Source organism: Panthera onca, chromosome B4 (genome assembly GCF_046562875.1).
Source record: "Panthera onca isolate mPanOnc1 chromosome B4, mPanOnc1 haplotype 2, whole genome shotgun sequence".
Taxonomy (NCBI): Eukaryota; Metazoa; Chordata; class Mammalia; order Carnivora; family Felidae; genus Panthera; species Panthera onca.
In genome coordinates this window covers 63,347,558-63,368,109 of record NC_138345.1, presented here as the reverse complement: position 1 = coordinate 63,368,109, position 20,552 = coordinate 63,347,558, and the positions used below count along the sequence as shown (strand labels likewise).

Genomic DNA, 20,552 nt, shown 5'->3' with positions numbered 1-20,552 from the left:
GCGGCCGACTTCAGCTCAGGTCATGATCTCGCGGTCTGTGAGTTCGAGCCCCGCGTCAGGCTCTGTGCTGACAGCTTGGAGTCTGGAGCCTGTTTCGGATTCTGTGTCTCCCTCTCTCTGACCCTCCCCTGTTCATGCTCTGTCTCTCCCTGTCTCAGAAATAAATAAAAAAAAAAAAGTTTAAAAAAATTAAAAAAAAAAAGAGTCAATTATCCCCAAATTGACCTATAGAGTCAAAGCAATCCCATCCCAAATCCTAATAATCTTTTTTGTAGAAATTAACAAACCAATTCTAAAATTTATAATGAAAACAAAGGACCCAGAAGAGTCTAAATAACTTTGAGAAAAAGAGACAAACTTGGAAGACTTCTACTAACCTATTTCAGCACTTATAATAAAGCTACAGTAATTTAGTGTGAGAAAAATTGAGGTAAATCTAGACAAATAGATCAATTAAACAGAATAGAAATGGTGGTAATAGACCCAGACATATATGGTCAATGCTTCAAAGAAATTTCAAGAGCAATTAAGTGGCAAAAAGAATAGCCTTTGCAGTGACTGTTCACATGCAAAAGAAATGAAGTTTCAATCCATGCCTTATACCATACATAAAAATTAACTCAAAATGCATCATAGATACAAATGTAAATCCTAAAATTGTTAAACTTAAAAAGAAAACAAAGGTAAATGGCTTTGGATGAGGCAAAGATTTCTTAGACATACCAACAAAAGATACGGTCCATAAAAGAAAAAGCTGATAAACTGGACTTAATAAAAATTAAGAATGCATGTTGTTTTTTTTTTTTCTAGTTTGAGATATTTATTGATCAGTGTAAACTCCAACACAGTACATCAACATGATTTTGAGCATTTACAGGGGAAATGGTTCCTGGTTAAGTAGAAAATTATACGAATGACTTCCAGAAAACCTTCATTCTAAGCAGCTTTATAATCAAACATTTCATTTAGAAGTCTGAGTCCTCTTTCTTCAGTTTGCTATAATCTATAATTACCGAGTAATTATAGATTACTTATTGATCATTGCATTGATCATTAGGACACACTTTATTCTGGATTCTGGGTTACTCTCTTCATCCCAATGGATATCTGGATTGAACAATGCCAGACACGAGACATACACTGCTGCTCCAGTACCTCCAGCTCCAATAAATATGAAAAAAGAAATCAAGCTTGAAGGCTTCTTGGCCTAACCAAGGATCTAGGGGAGCAGATCTTGTGGCAAAGGCCTCTGGTCTGAAAGGAGAGGACACTAAAGCCAGGCCCTAACTAAGTAGTCTCTGCCCAAAGGTACACTCTTTGAAAGATACTATTTGGAGAATGCAAAGTTAAGCCACAGACTGGGAGAAAATATTAGCAAATCACAAATCTGATAAAGAATTTGTACTCTGAGTGTGTGTCTGTGTGTGTGTACGTGCATATATACATACTTATATGTATGTATATATACATACATACACCTTCAAAATGTAATAAGATAAACAGCCCAACAACAAAAAGGAGCAAATAACTTGAATGGCCACTTTCACAAAGAAGATATATGGATATCAAAGAGCCCACAAAAATGGCTCACCACCATTAGTTATTTCAGAAATGCAAATTAAGGGACTCCTGGGTAGCTCAGGTGGCTAAGCATCTGACTCTTGATCTCATCTCAGGTCTTGATCTTAGGGTAATGAGTTCAAGCCCCACATTGGGCTCCATGCATGAAGCCAAGAAGGAAGGAAGGAAGGAAAGAAAGAAAGATTAAAACTAAAATGAGATCCTACTACACACCTCGAAGAATGGCTAAATTTGAAAGGACTGATTACAGCAAATGTTGGTGAAGATATACAAAGCAACTAGAAATCTCATATATGGCTACTAGGAATATAAAATGGGACCACCACTTTGGAAAACAGCTTAGCAGTTTCTTAAGTCTGACATACACCTATCATATGATCAAGCCATCCTATTCCTAGGTAATTAATTACCAAAGAGAAGTAAAAGCATGTATCTAGACAAATACTTGTACATGAATGTTCATCACAGTTTTATTTGTAATAGTCAAAAACTGGTATCACCCAGCTGTTACCAACAGATGAGTGGATAAACAATTTGTGGTATATCCACACAACGGAATACTACTAGTAATAAAAAGAAATAAACTACTGATACATGCAACAACATGGATGAATCTCAAAATAATTATTCTGAGTTAAAAAGGGCAAAAATGAATACATACTATAGGATTACACTTGCATAAGATTAAACAAAAAATGTAAAGAATCTGCAGTGACAGAAGACAAATGGGTTGTTGCTTGGAGACAGGGTCCACTGAGTAGATGGGATGATAAAGAGGCACAAGGAAACTTTGGAAGGACATATTCATCATCTGGATTGTGGTGATAGTTTCACAGGCATATACATGTGTCAAAACTTACCAAAATTGCACACTTTCAGTATATGAAATTTGTTGACTGTCAATGATAGCTCAATAAAGTTTTTAAAAATCTATTTGAAAAGGTGAGAATACGTACATCGTAACTAAAACGGAAAAAAAAAAAAAAACAGGAGGGGGGAGCCCAATAACGATGTGCCCATCATTCCTTCTACCTCATTGAATGGGCTTCTTAGTACATCACTTGGTTACCCACAAGCACTTTGGACATCTTAAGACGTTGTACACTCTGTGCCAAACATTGGAAGCAGGTCGGGTAAATCTGGACAAACCCAACAAGTGCCTAGAAGAAACACACATGACTGCAGTCACATGACACACTCCTTCAAAGAAGGCCAACTGGCATTTTAGTTTCTAGGTTTCCACAAGGCATATTCTTACGATTCTTTTTTTTTTTTTTTTTAATTTTTTTTAACGTTTATTTATTTTTGAGACAGAGAGAGACAGAGCATGAACGGGGAAGGGTCAGAGAGAGGGAGACACAGAATCTGAAACAGGCTCCAGGCTCTGAGCTGTCAGCACAGAGCCAGACGCGGGGCTCGAGCTCACGGACCGTGAGATCATGACCTGAGCCGAAGTTGGTCGCCCAACCGACTGAGCCACCCAGGTGCCCCTTATTACCATTCTTTTAAGGCCCCTCCTCAAATCCTTGCCTGGCCGTGTCCATCAAACCTGAAGTATTCTATCACAATCCCCAACCACCACTGAAAAACCCTCCTTAGACCAGTCTTCCAACCCCAGTAAAAATCCAGACTTTGCCCTTTTGCCCTCTGACACGCTGCTAAGGCTACTCAAAGTAATACTCTTCCTCACTGTGCAAGCAATAAATGGACTGTTTTACTGACAATTCAGGAAAATATGATCATTCATATTTTCTCTTCTGAATTATTATAGTAATCTTTGCCCATTTCTTCATTTTGAATGTATATTTTGGTTTTGATTTGCAGTTTGAAAACTTTAAATCTTTTCTTTGCACTACTTCATGTAAATATTTTCTCGCTTTCCTCTTATTTACTTTTGTTTAAAGTCATCATAAAAACAAAAAACTTTTGGTGCTGTACAGCCTGGGTTCAAATCTCTCCTGCTACTAGCTGAGGACCCTTATGTATCAGGTAACTCTCTGTGAACCCAGATTCCTCATCTGCCTCCCACGGAAATTAAGCTCCATGAAAGAAGGCATTTTCCACTGTTTTGTTAACAGTTGTATCTTCCATTCTAGGAACAGTGCCTGATACATATAATAAATGCTGGAAAAATATTTGCTAAACGAATGAATCTATAAAGCCAGAACAATCTTATTTACCTCATGCGGTTGTTGTTAAGAATCTATTAATCCTCATAAATTTTAGCCTAGAACAGTGCCTGGCACACACTAGGAGCGCAAGAAATGTCAGCTTCCTCTCCCGTCACCCAAATCCTACCTCTCAGAGAAGTTTTACCTGAAAGTCTCCCCTCCCACCCCCACCTCCCCTCAGTTAAGTCTTTCCCTTTCCTGCTCCCACTCCTCCCACAGGATTTGCACCATTGTTCTCCTTCAGTGTGGCTCACGTGTGACCAGAAGTTCTTAACCTTTGGGCAGCTGTGAGCCCCTCTGAGAATCCAAGGAAAGTTATGAACACTCTCCCCAGAAAAACGCACCTATGCACACACAACACAGACTTTTCCGTACAATTTCAGGGAGCTCACAGAATCCTGCCACTAAACTGCCATTTTAGATTCCTTAATTAAGTGGATATTAACGTCAAAGACTCCTTATTGCTTCCGAGCAGCAAACCTCAACAGGTCACAGGAAATTCCCAGCGCTGATCTTTAGTGCAAGGGTCAGAGTCCAAACCCGGCGTCCCGACCGCAGCTCCTCTGAGATGCAAATTGCCCTCCGCCCTTCGGGTCCAGGGCGCCTATTGTTCTTCCCCGCCGCATTTCAGAGCCGACCCCTCACCCAGGCGGGGGGAAGGGCGCTGCAGGGGAGAAAGGGAGTTTCTAAATGGAAGCAGAGGGCTCTGGTAGGTTCTAAGATCACTTGTAAACTGTGGCAACCCTGCTCGTGACTTAGTTCTCTCAGGCTCCCAGTCGGTAAGCAACAAGCCCTAACTACCATTACGACCCCTGTTCCTTGTCTTCTGTAACTGGAACGAGGGATAAAACGGGAGGCTGTCCCACTGCTCTTTCAGGAAGAAAGACTGTCCTGTCCTGTAACGAGGTGAAGCGCTCAGGCCCAGGGGCTAGCCACGTGACTTCGTATAACTCTTGTAACCGTCCGAAGCCTGTTTTGCCTTAGGAAGTATGGGAGTAGCAGCACAGACCTCATACTTTCCCTGCGCGAGGGAGAGGTGACCAAATCGCCTACACAATGTGTTGCACCTAGAAGCGCCGGTGATTGTTAGCGGTTAGGTGTTAATATTAAGGAGCAACTCAGGCCAAGGACGCCGCGGGGCTGGCGTCGCTGCGGGGGGTGGAAAGCTGAGCGCGGGGGAGCTCTGAGCTTGCGGCCCCCACCCCACGCCCCGAAGCCCGGCTGTGTGCGGACGCCTTCACCCTCCAGTCTAGGTGGTCCATGGCTTCTTTGTGTTCTAGAGCTCTCCATGACAAACGCAGACACCCTGGAGGGCTCCACCGCCTTCCCTCCCTCCAGCGCGGGTTAGGACTCCCCCACCCACGAATGGCTCCGTCCCCGGGCCAAAAATCAGTAGACCCAGACAACCTGAAGGGTTGGTTCGGCCTTTTCTTTCATTCTTCTGATTAGAAACAGTCCCAGAGGCGACGCGATTTGCCCGAAGTCTGCAACTTCCTGGAACTGGAAACCAATCGGAAGACTTCCGCGTCGCGGCTCTTTCCGCCGTGATCAGGTTACCCAGCGCCTCGGGACCTGCTTTTGAAAAGGAGAGGTCGACCTGGGAGAGCCGCTGAACGAGATACTCTTCGGAATCGGTAACTGCTTATGGCAGGCGGTGAGAGAGCGGGGGTGATACAGTGTGGAACCTGCGTCCCCCCAAAACATAATGTCAACAATTTCAAATTGCTTTCCGAGGTCCCGAATTTTAGGGGGTGCATCTTCCAGGGGGGGCCTGGGAATTTACCTGTTTTGTTTACCCGCCCAAGTGCCTAATGCAGAGAAGTTCCCTAATAAATATTTGCCGAGCGGATGACTGCACAGCCGAATGAGCCCCGTTCCATCATAGGGATGTAGGAGGATTTGCGGAGCCAAGCCCCACCTGGGAGGCACCTAAGTCCTTGCCAGTTTTTCTCAATTATGGCTCTGCAACGAATATCCTCTGTGCATAAATCCTTGACTGCATCTCTTGATTATTTCCTCAGGATATTTTCCTCGAAGTGGGATTACTGGGTTGAAGGGTATGCACATATGTAAGGCTCTTGATTCAGAGTCCCTCCAGCCGCGCCAGAATGAGTGAGTCAGCTTCTCCCAGCAAGCTGGCCAAAACTCGGTATCATCGGCCTTCGTTTTTATTTCTGTCTCTCTTTTTTCTTTGCCATCTTGATAAGATAAAAATGATATCCCATTTTATTTGCATTTCTTTGTGGACTAATTAGGTGGAGATTGGACTGACTTTAAAGAAATATTCTTAAGGAGCACCGAGAAATCCTGTGTGGAAAAGGAGACCGTGACAGCAGGCACATTCTGCCCAGTGAGGTGAAACCAAAGGGCTCCAATGGTCTGGTGTGATTTGACCAGAAGATGTAAACACATTTGAGCCTTGCTCCAGAGGCTTCCCCTGAGCAAGGGAGGGGAAGCTGTGACTTACTAGCTTCCCTATGTTTGTTATTTTTTGTTATTTTCATTTCCTGATGAGGAGTAAATGTTATAAAACAAATGAAAACCCTGTGTAATTATCTTTAAGGACAGCAAGAAAAAGTAGAAGTGGGAAAACTAGTTCACTTTAACGTCAAGGGAAAGGGGGAGGGGGTGGGTGAAGTTTGAATCCTGTTTCCAGGCGGTGGGAGGGAAGTCCCTGAAGATGGGGCTGGCAGTGGGGCGGGGAGGGAGTGAGCAAGAGGCTTCCCAGGGCTCTGGAGACTTCCTTCTGGAAAGGCTGCTATGTGTTTGTAGCGCTTATGAGGCCTGTGGTCCCTGGGGACCCGGAAAGGGCGTTTAATGGACTTTTGAGGATCAAAGTTAGATTGCCAGGGACAAAGGAAGGTTGTGAGGAAATGGAGGCCACTGCATCTCCGGCCGTGCTCCGGGAATGGGGAGAAGGTACCTGTGGCATTTTCCCCGGACAACGGGAGATGGTGGTCCCTAGAGCTTTTGTGGGCTGTGAAACGGTGGGCGCTTCTCCCCCAGTCTGAGCCGCTCCCCAGCTCTTACGATATCCGCCAGGTTCTTTTATAAACCACACCCGAGAGGATAACTGATTTGCCAATGTTTACAAGCAGTTTTATTTACTAATCTAGCTCTCATTTACTGTCAACTAAATTTATAGTCCTAATTACAGTCCTCAGCATTTTCCTGATAATAAACATACAGGATGTGTTTTATGTTTGTTTGTTTGTTTGTTTTTAACTGTGGGGGAGTTTATTTTCTTGATTACTTTAAATTTCCTATTAAAGTCTTAAATTTAACCATCAGCTTCTCACAGCAATCTATGAACTTTTCTGCCACTTTAATTCTTCTAAAAGGGCTCAAGCCAAATGCGAACCAGGGGTTCTTAGAGGTTTCAGTGAATGATTTCAAAGCCTTGTCACACTTCAAAATCACTTGGCGGCTTTCAAAAAATTAGTTTTCCCTCCCTCTTGGGAGACTAATTTTTGTAGGGCTGGGACATACTCAGAAACTAGTAGTTTTGAAAAACCTCCTCGGTGATTCTTAAGTTGCTGCTATAAAAGCCAGTTTTGGGAAACTGTTGTCTAAATGCTAAATCTATTTTGCCTGTCTTGTTTGTTTGTTTGTTTTTATTTAAAGAAACTCATGCTTGTGGAGCCAGCAGGGAAGGGGCTGGGGGTGGGGGTAGAGAATCTCAAGCAGTCTCCACGCTGTCAGAGCAGGGCTCTCACCCATGAATTATGGAATCGTGACCTGAGCCAAAACCAAGAGTCGGACGTTTAACCAACTAAACCACCCAGGCACCCCTATTTTGTTTGTCTTTTAGTGAAATTTGGAAATGGCAGCTTTAACTTCCAAAATGTTAAATAATGCTTTGCATTTCCGGAAAATACTCTTTTTTTTCACCTCCATCAGGGCTTGAACTTCCTGAACCCTTCAGTCCTTCCTTACCTAACACTTGATGCCGGATGATGCCATTGTTTTCACCAATTGGTGTCCCCTCTGGTTTTCCTAGATTCCTGCTTTCTCCCTGTGGCAGCATATTTTGGGCTTTCTTTTGTGAATGACAGTTGGCCTTTCTTCCTGTGCTTTCTTAAGCCCTGCTGCTCTTCAAGGTGTCCTGGATACTTGAGGTAACGGACCAGGCGCCATAGAATCCGCTCCCACAACTGGCATAAGGTGCTGTGACTCTCAGATCTTCACCTCTCACTGTTTCTCTGGGAAGTCTCCAGGTCCCCACATTTCAACTACCTACCAAGCATTTACTCTTAGATATCCCACAAAGCACCTCAGACTCAGTGTTTCTCAAATATTACATCCCTAGCTCTGTTTGTTTCTGTGAGGTTTTTTGTTTTGGGTTTTGTTTTTTTTGTTTTGTTTTGTTTTGTTTTGTTTTTTGGGGTTTTTTTAGTAATTTCACCCAACATGGTGCTCGAACTCACGACCCTAAGATCAAGAGTCACACACTCTTCCTACTGTGCCAGACAGGTGCCCCTGTTCTTTGTGTTTTTTATCTCACTGAAGGGCTCTACCACATTAGTCAAGCTAGAAACGTGGGGGTAACCCCATTCATTCATTTAAAACCACTATTCTAGGCACTGGGGATAACAGAAACTACAAAAAGTCGTGCCCTCCAAACACTTGTATTCCAGAAGGGGAAGACAGAGAGTAAGCAATTAGTCCCCAAATCTAACAGATTCCAACTTACTATTTTTTTAAAGGTGGGCCAGCTTTTTTTTTTTTTTTTTTTTTTTTTTTAATATTTATTTTTGAGAAAGAACAAGTGGGGCAGGGGCAGAGAGAGAGTGGGACAGAGGATCAGAAGCAGGTTCTATGCTGACAACAGAGAGCCCGATGTGGGGCTCGAACTCACAAGCCACAAGATCATGAATGGAGCTGAAGTCAGACACTCAACCGACTAAGCCAGGCAGGCACCCCCAGATTCCAACTTCTAATATTTCTAGACTCTGTCTCTCCAGTCACCACCTTGGTTCAAACCCTTGATGGCCTCCCTCTTTCTCTTACTCCCTCTAGTCCATTCTCCCCACAGCAGTGGGGAGCTGAATCTTAAATTGTAGCCTCTAGCTTTAAGCTTTCCATCCCTCCAGGAGAGAGTCTTTCTTTGCAAATCTGGGTTAAAGGGTTTTATAGCCTCTAGGCCCTGCTGGCCTTTCCATCACTGTCTCCACCCAGGTGAGCCACACTCTCCTCAGGCCACACTGAATTATAGCTGCAGGCTTCCCATACCTGCCATTCCACGCCTTCTCTCCTGCTTAGCTGACTCCTGTCTGCTTTGCAGGTCTTAGCTCAGGTACTATGACAGGCAGCTTCTGAGGTGGCCCCCACTGATCCCTGGCTCCTCATATCCAGCCCTTGGGATTCTGAAGAAAGGAATGTGGCAGAAGCTGCCTTGTTGTGAACTGCTCTGTGATGAAGGCCATGTGACAAGGAGCAGAGGGAAGCCTCCGGCCAAAAACCTGTGAGGAACTGAATCCTTCCAGCAGTGATGTGAGTGAGCTTGACACAGGGGTCCCCCCGCCAAGCTGGGCCTTCAGATGAGATGGCCGCCCCAGCAGTCAGCATTAACCGCAACCTCATGGAAGACCTTCAGCCACGAGAGGCAGCCAGTTAAGCCATGCCTGGATTCCTGACCGCCCCCCCCCCCCCCAAAAAAAACCTGTGAGATAATAAATGTTTGTTGTCTTAAGCAGCTATGTTTTTGTTAATTTGTTACACAGAAATAGATAACAAATAGACTTCTGGACCCCTGCCTCTCCTCCACACCAATTCAGTGCCCTTCTGAGTTATAGGGCCAATGGTATCTCCACCTGTCATCCCCAGTATTTAGCCCTTAGTATTATAATTAGGGATCTATGCATGTCTGCACCCCTAGATTATGGGCTCTACCAGGAAAAGGAAGAGAGGATAGTAGGATGTTAACTTGATGTTAATGCCTGCTTTGTGTCCTATCAGTGGAATCCTGGTGTTTATTTAACACATATCCTACTATTTTCCCTCTCAAGACTCTGAATCCCTGCTCTGCTTTGGCCACGCTTTTGTACAGCCACAGTGTCCACAGTGATAGCCCCAAAGTGCAGCTGTAACCCCAGGAAGACCCTCTGGCCCGCTGGAGCCAAGCCTCCCTGCCCTCTCCTCCCAGAGACACTTGTGTGCACTCGCACACACTCACTCACATTTCGGGCCCACTGCCCTCTACTCGAGAGTGGGTGGAGTCACTCCTTGCTCCTTACACACACACCCTCAGGCTACACTTTTGTGGGTTTTCTGAATGAAAGGTGGGAGGGAGAGCCACCTTCTGCTTTGAACTGCCCAGTTCCTCCACCTTTATTTGCAGCCAACTGAACTGTTCTAGGAGGACATGGGTGTGAGTCCCCTGGGGGAAAAAAAAAAGAAAAAGAAAAAGAATGCAAGTACTTCTGGCTGCTTTCATTTTCTGGTGTCTTAACCCACAGGCCACTCGCTATCTGACTCAACCCTGAGATCTGAATGAGGTGCTACCTCTGGGTTCCCAGAGTGCTCTGTGGCACCTCCCTTGGGGCAGATAACAGCGCTGTCCTCTGAGCTCCTGTGCACTCTCCTGCCCTTTGTTAGACAAAGGACAGTGCCCTTGGCCTCCTGGTGGCCCTTCTGTTACCCTGTGTCAGCTCTACATACAAGGGCGGCAACTGCCCCAGACCCCCCAGGCACACTTCCTACCACCCTCCATCCCCCATCCCCTCAACCAATCTACCAACGTGTCTGTTGTGTCCAAGCTGGATGGATAAAATCTTTTAAAGACACGCCTGGGTATGAACACACCTCTTTCTAGTTAAGAAGTTTCTAATAACATTGCACCTCTGGCGTGTGCTTCTGTCCTGTCCCCTTCCTCCGGCACTCAGGGGCAGATTTCCTCTTGGCCTTCCTTCTGTGACTGCTTTCTGCTCAGCTGCTCATGTGGCTAACAAGGTTATACCCATCAACTGTGCTCTAGACGTGTCATAGTATGATAACAGGAAGGACCCGGACTTGGGGGTGACAGATCTGCCACTCGCTGTATTTGATCCTGGCTGGGTACCCAAACTAGGCCTCGTCCTCCGATTGGGTCTACTAATAAGCTGTTTCCCTCTATTGTTCTGAGATTAAATTAAATAAGCTGTGCGAAGCATGTAGTAGGCGTAGTAAGTGTTCAATAATGGCTTCGTGTGTGTGTGTGTGTGTGTGTGTGTGTGTGTTTTAAGTTTATTTATTTTGAGACAGCACAAGCAATAGAGGGGAAGAGAGAGAGGGAGAGAGAGAGACAGAGACAGAGAGAGAGAGACAGAGAATCCTAAGCAGGCTCCACACTATCAGTGTAGAGCTGATGCAGGGCTCAAACTCATGAACCGTGAAATCATGACCTGAGCCGAAGTCCAGAGCCAGACGCTCAACCGACTGAGCCACCCAGGCAGCCCAAGTTCTTGTACATTTCAAAAAAAAAAGACCTCAACAATCTTTGTAATTTTTCCTTGAAAATGCAGAAAGCTAAAGATTGTTAATGTCTAGTTGAAAAAGTGCTACATTCGTTTTATTTGTCTTTTTGGCAGGAGATAGAGTAGGAGAAAGTTGAGGGCGATGCTAGGGACCGCTGGCTTCCTGGTTTTTGATCGGACTCTGCTGCTGTTGTGGAGAAATGCTGTGGAAACCAGCTGCTCAAATGCCCAAGGAATGGATGTGCCTGAACCTGCCACTGACTCCCAGGTGGTAAGGTGTTTGTCATGCTTGTGTTCCAGTCTCTGTGCCTCTGCTCTGGCTGTCACCGTGGAGAGCAAAGTGCCCCCATCATGAGTTCCCTTCCTGACATTATCTCATCAGGTTGATATGTGAATTAAAGGAGATAATGAATATAAAGAAAATAATCCAGTGTCCAGAACAGAGGTCAGCAAACTTCATTCAGCCCCTAGGACAAATCCAGCCCTGCCACCTGGTTATTTCTTTTATTTTTTTAATTGAAGTATAGTTCACATACAGTGTCATATTACTTTCAGGTGTACAATACAGTGATTCAACATTTCTATACATGTCTCAGTGCTCACATCATGATGAGTATATTCTTTTTAAGTTTATGTATTTTGAGAGAGAGAGAGAGCGAATGTGTGAGCAGGGAAGAGGCAGAGGCAGAGGGAGAGGGAGAGAGAGAATCCAAAGCAGACTCCATGCTATGGAGCCCGACACGGGGCCCGATCCCACAAACCCTGAGATCATGACTTGAGCTGAAATCAAGAGCCAGACCCCTAACCAACAAAGCCACCCAGGTACCCCATAGTAAGTGTACTCTTGATCCCTTTGTCTACTTCAGCCCTGCTCCTACCTGCCTCCCCCTGCCACCTGTTTTTGTATGACCCATGAGCTAAGAAATGTTTTCACGTTTTTAAATAGTTCAAAAAATTTTGAAAGAATAAAATTTTGTGACACCTGAAAATTATATGAAATTCAAATGTAAGTGTTCAAAAAAAAAAGTTTTATTGGAACACTGTCAAGCTCATTCATTCATTGTCCACGATGCTTTTGTGCTTTTCTGGGATGAGTAGTCGCAACAGGGTATGGACTGCAAAGCTTAAAATATTTGCTATCTGACCCTTTACAGAACAAATTTGCCAAGGGGCGCCTGGGTGGCTCAGTCGGTTAAGCGTTCGACTTCAGCTCAGGTCATGATCTTGCGGTTCGTGAGAGTGGTGTCAACTCAGAGCCTGGAGCTTGCTTCCAATTCTGTGTCTCCCTTCCTCTCTGCCCCACCCCCACTTGCACTCCGTCCTCTGTCTCTCAAAACTGAATAAACGTGAAAAAAAATAATAATAAACAAGTTTGCCAAAAGCTCCAGTTGAGGTCCAGCAGTGATCATGAGAGTTATATGGAGCAAGACTTTTATTAATCAGTTAACCTAGCAGTCTCCACCTTTGGCCACAGTTCAGAACCTTCCTTAGGTGCCCCATTACACTTCCTAACTGGCTCTCCTTTACAACTGCAGCTTATCCTGTAACAAAGCAAGTATGAAGTTTATATTTCCAAATGCAAACCTGGTCTCATATGTTCAGGTTTATGTTTATCTTATTTAATTTCCACAGCAGTCCTATGACAGTGGTATTATGACCCTAGTTTTACAGATGAGGACCCTAAAGCCCATAAAATTTAGGTAATTTGCCAAAAAATGATATAGCTTGGGAAATGGCAGTAATAAGTTTTCTGAGGCAGTTTCAGTAAGTATTCTCACCACGCACGCTGCCTCTCTCTGCCTCTCTGGCTTTGTTTATTCTATTCTGTATGACCCTTGGTCACTTCCTGTTTGGGGTGTGCACCCCAATCCCACACGGAAATCAAACATCAGTCCCCTGTCTACCAAGATGAATAGCTAATTCTCTGGTCGACTCTAATTCGCTGAAGGGTAAAAGCTAACCTCAGCTACTCCTTCCACTCCTAGGTAACATTTTAATCCCAGCGTATTTCAACGCTATCCTTCTGGAACCTACACCGCTGGCTTTTGCCGGGGGTCTCTCTGTTGGCGGACACTATCTGTGGGAAGAGAACACAATGGTGGGTTGATAGGAATTTCTATTTGGACAAGTGTGACTCTATTAAAATCACACTATGCAGACTCTCACCTTTTCACAGGGCACTTGTGTAATCACATATGTGTTCATTTTGACAAAATGAAAAATGTTCTTCCTTTGTACTTTTCCATTTGGGTGCTTCATGCTGGCTAGTAATGCCAACTTGTAGCAAAGGAAAAGCCCCGAGATAATGTTAAATTCAACGGTACAGTATTTACACCAAGCTTAGTAGTAAACCTTGGTGTTATTTTTTTTTCTTCATCTTTCTTATAGAATCTAGACTTATTTTGTCTCTATTTTCATAGTCCTTTTTAGACCGTTACTTCAAATCAGTCTTTTCCCTTCTGGATACAGTTAATTTCTCCTGCATGGAGCCCATCCCCATGTGGCCACTCAGAAGCCAGGGCAGGCCAAGGGGAGAAGAGCACTGAGTTTGTTTGTAGCATTGGCTTTGAAGCAACGACTTCCAGTGACTATGCTTTCAGGAAGTGTGCACTATACTTCTGGGGGCCCAGTGCCAGTTGAAGAGCCTTAAAGACCCAGTTGAAGGTGTCTTGCTAAGTAAGTTTCTGCTTTCCTGGAAAAGCAAGTTTTAAATAGTAAATGATTTTAAAGAAGCTCGTTAGGAAAGGCATATTTTACCTCCTTTCCTGTCATCATTATAATAGAGGATTCAATCAAGTTTAATTTATTCAGCCAGGTGCCTATGGACGCTGCCTCGTTTGTTTGGCTTTGTTTTCACAAAATCCCTTGTCAACTGTGTTCCCAGCGTCAGTGAGCTAATCCTTCCCCTCTGTCAGATCCATGGTAGACAAAGGCCACTAACACAAAGTCTCCACAATGAGAACGGCAGAGGATCTATTAATCTGTCAGTTGCCTGTGAATTATGGCCAAGATATTTGCCCAACATATGGCACAAGGTTATCACGTTGTAAAAGCCACTCATTTGAAGCCAAACATCCATGCATGCACACAGACGCTCATAACTACTTAGTGTATAAAAACATTATGCCCAAGGACAAGTCTTCTTGGGGATTTGAAGCTACCACTAAATAACAGTAGAGTTAATCTATTGGGGGTGTTTTATTTTCTATAGCATAAAAATAAATTTGAGATGAAATAAAATCACAGCAGCTTTCAGGGATAATGTAGATAAACAGCCGCATTTTAGTTCTAATCCTCAGTTAGGACTGAGGGCCATGGTCCTCTGACAGGAAAGAGTTCTATAACCAGAGTCCATCTCATCCGTGAGGACACTTCAATGGGAAGAAACAATGGGATATCATGGAGGTGGGTGCCACCTGGCCTTCAGTCAGGGCCAGGAAGTTTAGTTCTCACCTTCGCAGATGCGGAATCTTAATCAGTAGCCCAAACAGGACTCAGATACTAACTCACTAACGAAGCTCAAAGATAGCAATATATAAAAGAGAATGCCACATTATTCATTCCCAATGAAAAATACAACTGCCCAACTTTAAAGGGATTGAGTCAGCCTAATCAAAGAATTCTCCCCCCCACCCCCCCCTCCCCCGCCAGTAAAAGAGACCCATAGCAGAACATTCCTGTGTGAGCCAAAGCTTACGGTGGGCATGCCCCTTGGGGGACGGTGGTTGCTGGGTAGAGGAGAGAAGTGGCCACAGTGGAGCTGATACAATGGGAGTAGCGTTAACCACTTTCAGAGTCCCGGAATTGTTTTTTGTTTGTTTGTTTGTTTTTTAATTTTTTTCTTTAACGTTTATTTACTTTTGAGAGAGAGAGAGAGACATAGCGTGAGCAGGGAAGGGTCAGAGAGAGAGAGGGAGACACAGAATCCGAAGCAGGCTCCGGGCTCCGAGCTGTCAGCCCAGAGCCTGACGCGGGGCTCGAACTCACAAGCTGTGAGATCATGACCCGAGCCGAAGTCGGACGCTCAACCAACTGAGCCACCCAGGCGCCCCCTGGAATTGGTTTTGAACTCCCACAGGGAGTCAGGTATGGTCCGAAGCTGGTCAAAAGGTATAGGGAGGTTTTATGAGAAACTCTATGTGATTCTGACAAAAGGCCATTCAGAGTTAGAAAAGGGGCCCTGTGTTCGCTTCCTGGGGCTATGTAACAAAGTACCACAAACTGGGTGGCTTAAGAAAACAGAAATTTATTTTCTCACAATTCTGGAGGCTAGAAATTCAAAATCAGGGCATTGGCAGGGGTGGTTCCTTTTGAGGCATGGTGGAACGATCTGTTCCACGCCTCTCTCCTTGCTGCTGGTGACAGGTGGCAATCCTTGGTGTCCCTTGGCATATAGATGTGTCACTCCAATCTCTGTGCCTCCTTCTTTACACAGTGTTCTCCCTGACCACACTCTAGTCAGGCTCCCAACTTTCTTCTCAACAGGGCCTCAACTTCCGAGTTCCATGTCCTTCTTTGGGTCACCCCATTTTAGCCAGAATTTTCACCCTCAACATCTGATTGGGTCTGTCATCCTCCGTCACCCCCCCCCCCCCCCCCGGGTGATGTCTGCCTCCACTGGGCCGCCTGCAGCAAGAATCCTGTTAGGTTAGCCTAGCAAAAAATTCCCTCCTTACCTCTGATGTTTTTTCCTAGTAATTGTCCATCCACTGACCCCCACCCTGCTCCCTGGGTATAAATTCCCACTTTGCCTTGTGTTCCGGGTCAAGATTAATCTCTCTCCTGCCAAAACCCCATTGCAGTGGTCTCTACACCTACTGCCATAATACCCCGGAATGAAATCTCCCTTCCTATTATTGTTTAACAAGTATCATGACTAATATTTTCTTATAAGGACACCAGTTATATTAGATTACTGGCTCACACTACTCCAGTGTGACCCCATCTTAACTAATTATATCTGCAATGCCCTTATTTCCAAATAAGATCACGTTTTAATGGGTGTCTGGGTGACTCAGTCACTTAAGCATTGGACTCTCTCTCTCTCTCTTTTTTAGAGACTCTTTTTCATTTGTTTATTTATTTATTTATTTTGAGAGAAACAGAGCACAAGTTGGGCAGGGGCAGAGAGAGAGGGAGAGAGAGAATCCCAAGTAGACTCTGCACTGTCAGTACAGAGCCTGACGCAGGGCTCAAACCCATGAAGCTGTCAGATCACGACCTGAGCTGTAAGCAAGAGTCGGACACTTAACTGACTGAGCCACCCAGGTGCCCCAGCATTGGACTCTTGATCTCAGCTCCAGGGTCATGAGTTCACACCCTGTGTTGGGCTGTGTGCTGGGTGTAAAGCCTACTTTAAAAAATGCATTTTGAGGTACTGGGGGATTAGGACCTCAACGTATCTTTTTTTTTTTTTTTTTTTTTTTTAATACACTCCATGCCCAATGTGGGTTTTGAACTCAACAACCCTGAGATCAAGAGTCACATGCTCTACTGACTGAGGCAGCCAGGCACTCCCTCAACATGTCTTTTTCAATTCAACCCATAGCCATTCAACCCATAACAGGAAGCCTCACTGCTGTACACATAAAACATAGTGTAATAGACATTCTAATGTCACCTCATACACTTTTTCCCCCTCTTCTGGTAGTATTCCTTGCTCATTTCCTCCCGTGGGAGAGTATTATTGCCCAGCCCTTTACACCTGTGACTCCATACCCCCAGCTGCACAGGACTGAGATGTCACTCAAGCAGGGCAAGTAATGTCCTCCCTCAGATTTTTCTACGTAGAGCTAATAGAGGGAAAGCCCTTACTCTCTGGGATGTGGGGTTTGTGCATGAAACCCCAGACCTGCTGCAGCTATGTCCCCAAATACATGGAGAGAACTTATCTGCAGGAGGTGAAAATGAAGCCAAGAGGAAGAAAAGAGCTGAGACGAGGGACAGAGAGCCAAGGCCAGATAGCTTAGAGGTTCTTGCTTCTAGCTTTTCCCAGTGCTCAGCCCCAGCTCTTCCAGGGTCACGACACTAATCATGCCCGCTTTGTGTTCAGACAAGTTGGAGTGGGTTCTATGACTTGGAAGGAAAGGAGTCCTAGGAGATTCATGCAGCATAGTGAAGATAAAAGAGACAGAGCATTAAGGGAACCTTGAGGGCTTTACCTTGTGGGAACCCCCTGAGAGCCCCCAAGGAGGAGGACATCCTCCCAGAGGAGCAGTGGGGCTGGGTGGAAAAGAGAAGTGGACTCTGAAAAATACTTGGTGACACTTTGGGGGGCTGAGGCATGTATCTCTATAGAGGGGCCACTCAATCAGGAATTTTGGTGTTGAAGCTCAGCTGGACTTTATTATGCCCCCGGGGACCTGAAGAGATTTCCATTAGAAATGAGAGGACTATCAAAAGACTAGTTGAGGGGCGCCTGGGTGGCTCAGTCGGTTAAGCGTCTGACTTCAGCTCAGGTCACGATCTCGCAGTCTGTGAGTTCGAGCCCCGCGTCGGGCTCTGGGCTGATGGCTCAGAGCCTGGAGCCTGTTTCGGATTCTGTGTCTCCTTCTCTCTCTGCCCCTCCCCTGTTCATGCTCTGTCTCTCTCTGTCCCAAAAATAAATAAACGTTAAAAAAAAAATTTTTTTTTAAAAGACTAGTTGACATGGAGTGACTGGCTGTCTCAGTCAGTTGAGCATCCACCTCTTGGTTTTGGATCAGGTCATGATCTCATGGTTGTGAGACCGAGCCCTGCATTGGGCTATGTGCTGGGCACGGAGCCTGCTTAAGATTCTCTCTCTCCCTCTGCCCTTCACTCATGCATGCACTCTCTCTCTCTCTTTCTAAAAAAAAAAAAAAATTTGAAAAAACATTGAAAAAAAAAAGAAAGAAAAGAAAAAGACTAGTTGACGAGTCTAGAATCCTAGCAAGGTGGACCTACACAAGCTATATGACATAAATATTTACTGGTGTCAAGCTCTGATGTCTGTTTTCACAGTGTAATATGCCTATCAGGAAGATATTAATTTATTCATCATTCAACAAATATTTATTAAGGGCCTATTATGTCTCAGGTGCATTGTAAGGATGAGTAGTGGTACACAAAAGACATGTAATTTCTGCTCCCATGGAGCTTTCAGTCTATGGGGGAACATATATTCAACAACAAATAAATACTCTAGTAAATGTATAACTACCAATTATAGTATTATAAAGGAAAGTTATGGGAAGAAATTATGAGAGACCTATACTACTTTTTTAAGATTTTATTTTAATTTTTTTAACTGATAATTTATTAAAAAGGTTGATTTAAGTATCTGCAATGGTGACTTCAACCTCGACTCCTGACTCAATACTGATGGAAGTAATCTGTTTGACAATCTCAGGACTGTGCAAATCAATGAGTCGCTTGTGGATCCTCATCTAAAAACGATACCAAGTCTTAGAACCTTCACCACAAGGAGTTTTGCTTGTAGTGATTCTCAGAATCTCGGTAGGCATCCAAACTGGTCCTTTCACTCTGAGATTCTTTTCTTTTGTGCCTCTGATAAAGTCAACACATACCTTCTCCAAAGATTTTATGTTGTGACTGGTTAGAGTAATTCTAATTCAGTGAATCTCCACCTTTGGTTCCACAGGTGTCTTCCTGGTGTCTTTAAAAGCCATGGCTGCGGCCTGGCTTCCTGACCAACTTGTTCCTCGGCCAGAGTGAACAGCTGTGAGTCAGCAGAGATTTTATTTTTAAGTAATCTCTACACCCAATGTGGGGCTCAAACTCACAACCCTGAGATCAAGAGTCGCATGCTCTACTAATTGGGCGAGCCAGATACCCCAAGAAACCTACTTTACATCAGAAGGTTGAAAAAGGCCTGAGGAGAAAGTATCAAGACTTGCAGGTTGAGTAGAAGTTTGTCAGACAACAAATGTATGGGGAGAGGAATGAAAGGCAAGGCAAGGGAAGGAAAGAGAATTCCATGCGAGGGAAATAGTAGATGCAAAGACCCTATAGCCAGAAAGAGCTTGACTAGAAAGGAAGGCAAAGTATAGCTGAAGTGTAATAAGAGAAGAGAGTGGCTTGAAAAGAACCCAGAGACATAGACAACAGGCCTATGTAAGGGTTCCAGATTCTATCCTAACTGCCACTGTAGGACAGAAAACCTTTCCACAGCAGAAAGCCACTGCAAAGCTTTAATTAATGTTCCAAATTACCTTCAAAGAAAAAAAGAATTAATTGAAGAAGGACAAGAGAGAAAAGCGAGACCAGTTAGGAGGTGATTTGCAGTAGTTCAGAGGAGAGGAGATGGCAGCTTGGAGTAGGTGGTGGTAGAGAGGTCTGGATTTGAGCTACACATGGGAGGTGGAACTGAGGGCACCAGGCCTGGTGTGGGCACAGTAGGTGCTGGAGAGGGAGCCATCAAGAATGACTTTCAGGTTACTGGCCTGAGCTTCAGGCAGTTGGTATTGCCATTAACTGAATTGAGAAATAATGAAGAAGGATGTTGCAAGGAGAAGGGCAAGGAAGATCAAAGAGTGGTTTTGGTTTTAACATGTTAGGTAGAAGATGCCTGTAGCACTTCCAAGTGGAGATACCAAGTACCAGTCAGATATGTGAGTCTCCCATGATACATGAAAGATGGGAGCTGGTGGTATATAAATCTGTGAACCACTTGAAAAACAATAGGATGAGACTACCTAAGAAGGGGGCCTAGGGACTGAGATCAGAGGAACTCCTTACACTTAATTGTTTGGTACAAGCCAATGTGTTAACAGTGGAGACTGAAAAGCTACCACCAGGCAGTGGCAGAAACACCAAGAGCGTAGTGCCACAGATTCCAAAAAGAGAATGTCAGAAGGAGCCACTGATCACATGTATGAGTGGCTGAGAAGTCCAGTAGGATGAGGATGGAAATGTGTATTGGCAAACAGAAGGACTTTTGATGGACCTCATAGAGAGTTTCCCCAATGGAGCCTTGAGGGCATAAGCTAGACTGGATGGGATGAAAAGTGAATGGGAGGTGGGCAATGGAGTCAGCATGGGTAGACAATGCTTTCAAAATCTGTATTTACTGTGGGGAGTAGAACAATGGGACAGAAACTCTAAAGGGAATGTGAGGTCGAGAAGGGCAGATTTAAAGATGGGAGTTACTGCCACATATGTGACTACAGATGGGGATAATTTCAATTGAGTAAGGGAATAAGATACAAGAGACTGAAGAGGACACACTCTCCTCCAGGGCTAAGGTGGGCAACATCTACCTCCAGTTTCACTCTACTTTTATTGCTGATCCACAACCTTCCTTCTTCACTGACTCCTTCAGATTGACATAAGAATGCTTCACTTGCATTAATATTTTTCATTTTCT

At 44.5% G+C, this 20,552-nt stretch overlaps 1 long non-coding RNA gene and 1 pseudogene across 4 annotated transcripts; one reads left to right on the top strand and one right to left on the bottom strand.

The window, feature by feature from the left end:
* The first annotated feature begins 4,381 nt into the window (after positions 1 to 4,381).
* Positions 4,382 to 9,390, top strand: LOC132694556 (uncharacterized). Of its 4 annotated transcripts, none has more exons than XR_013556801.2 (3): positions 4,382 to 4,461; positions 5,202 to 5,386; positions 5,774 to 6,383. It is a non-coding gene; the product is annotated as an uncharacterized LOC132694556 (long non-coding RNA). The 4 variants fall into 4 exon arrangements; XR_014137944.1 differs by adding an exon at positions 9,037 to 9,390 and having other exon boundaries at positions 4,411 to 5,386; positions 5,774 to 7,870; XR_014137945.1 differs by having other exon boundaries at positions 4,411 to 4,531.
* A 9,108-nt stretch (positions 9,391 to 18,498) lies between these two features.
* Positions 18,499 to 18,956, bottom strand: LOC132695375 (small ribosomal subunit protein uS10 pseudogene; annotated as a pseudogene).
* Between the last annotated feature and the right edge of the window lie 1,596 nt (positions 18,957 to 20,552).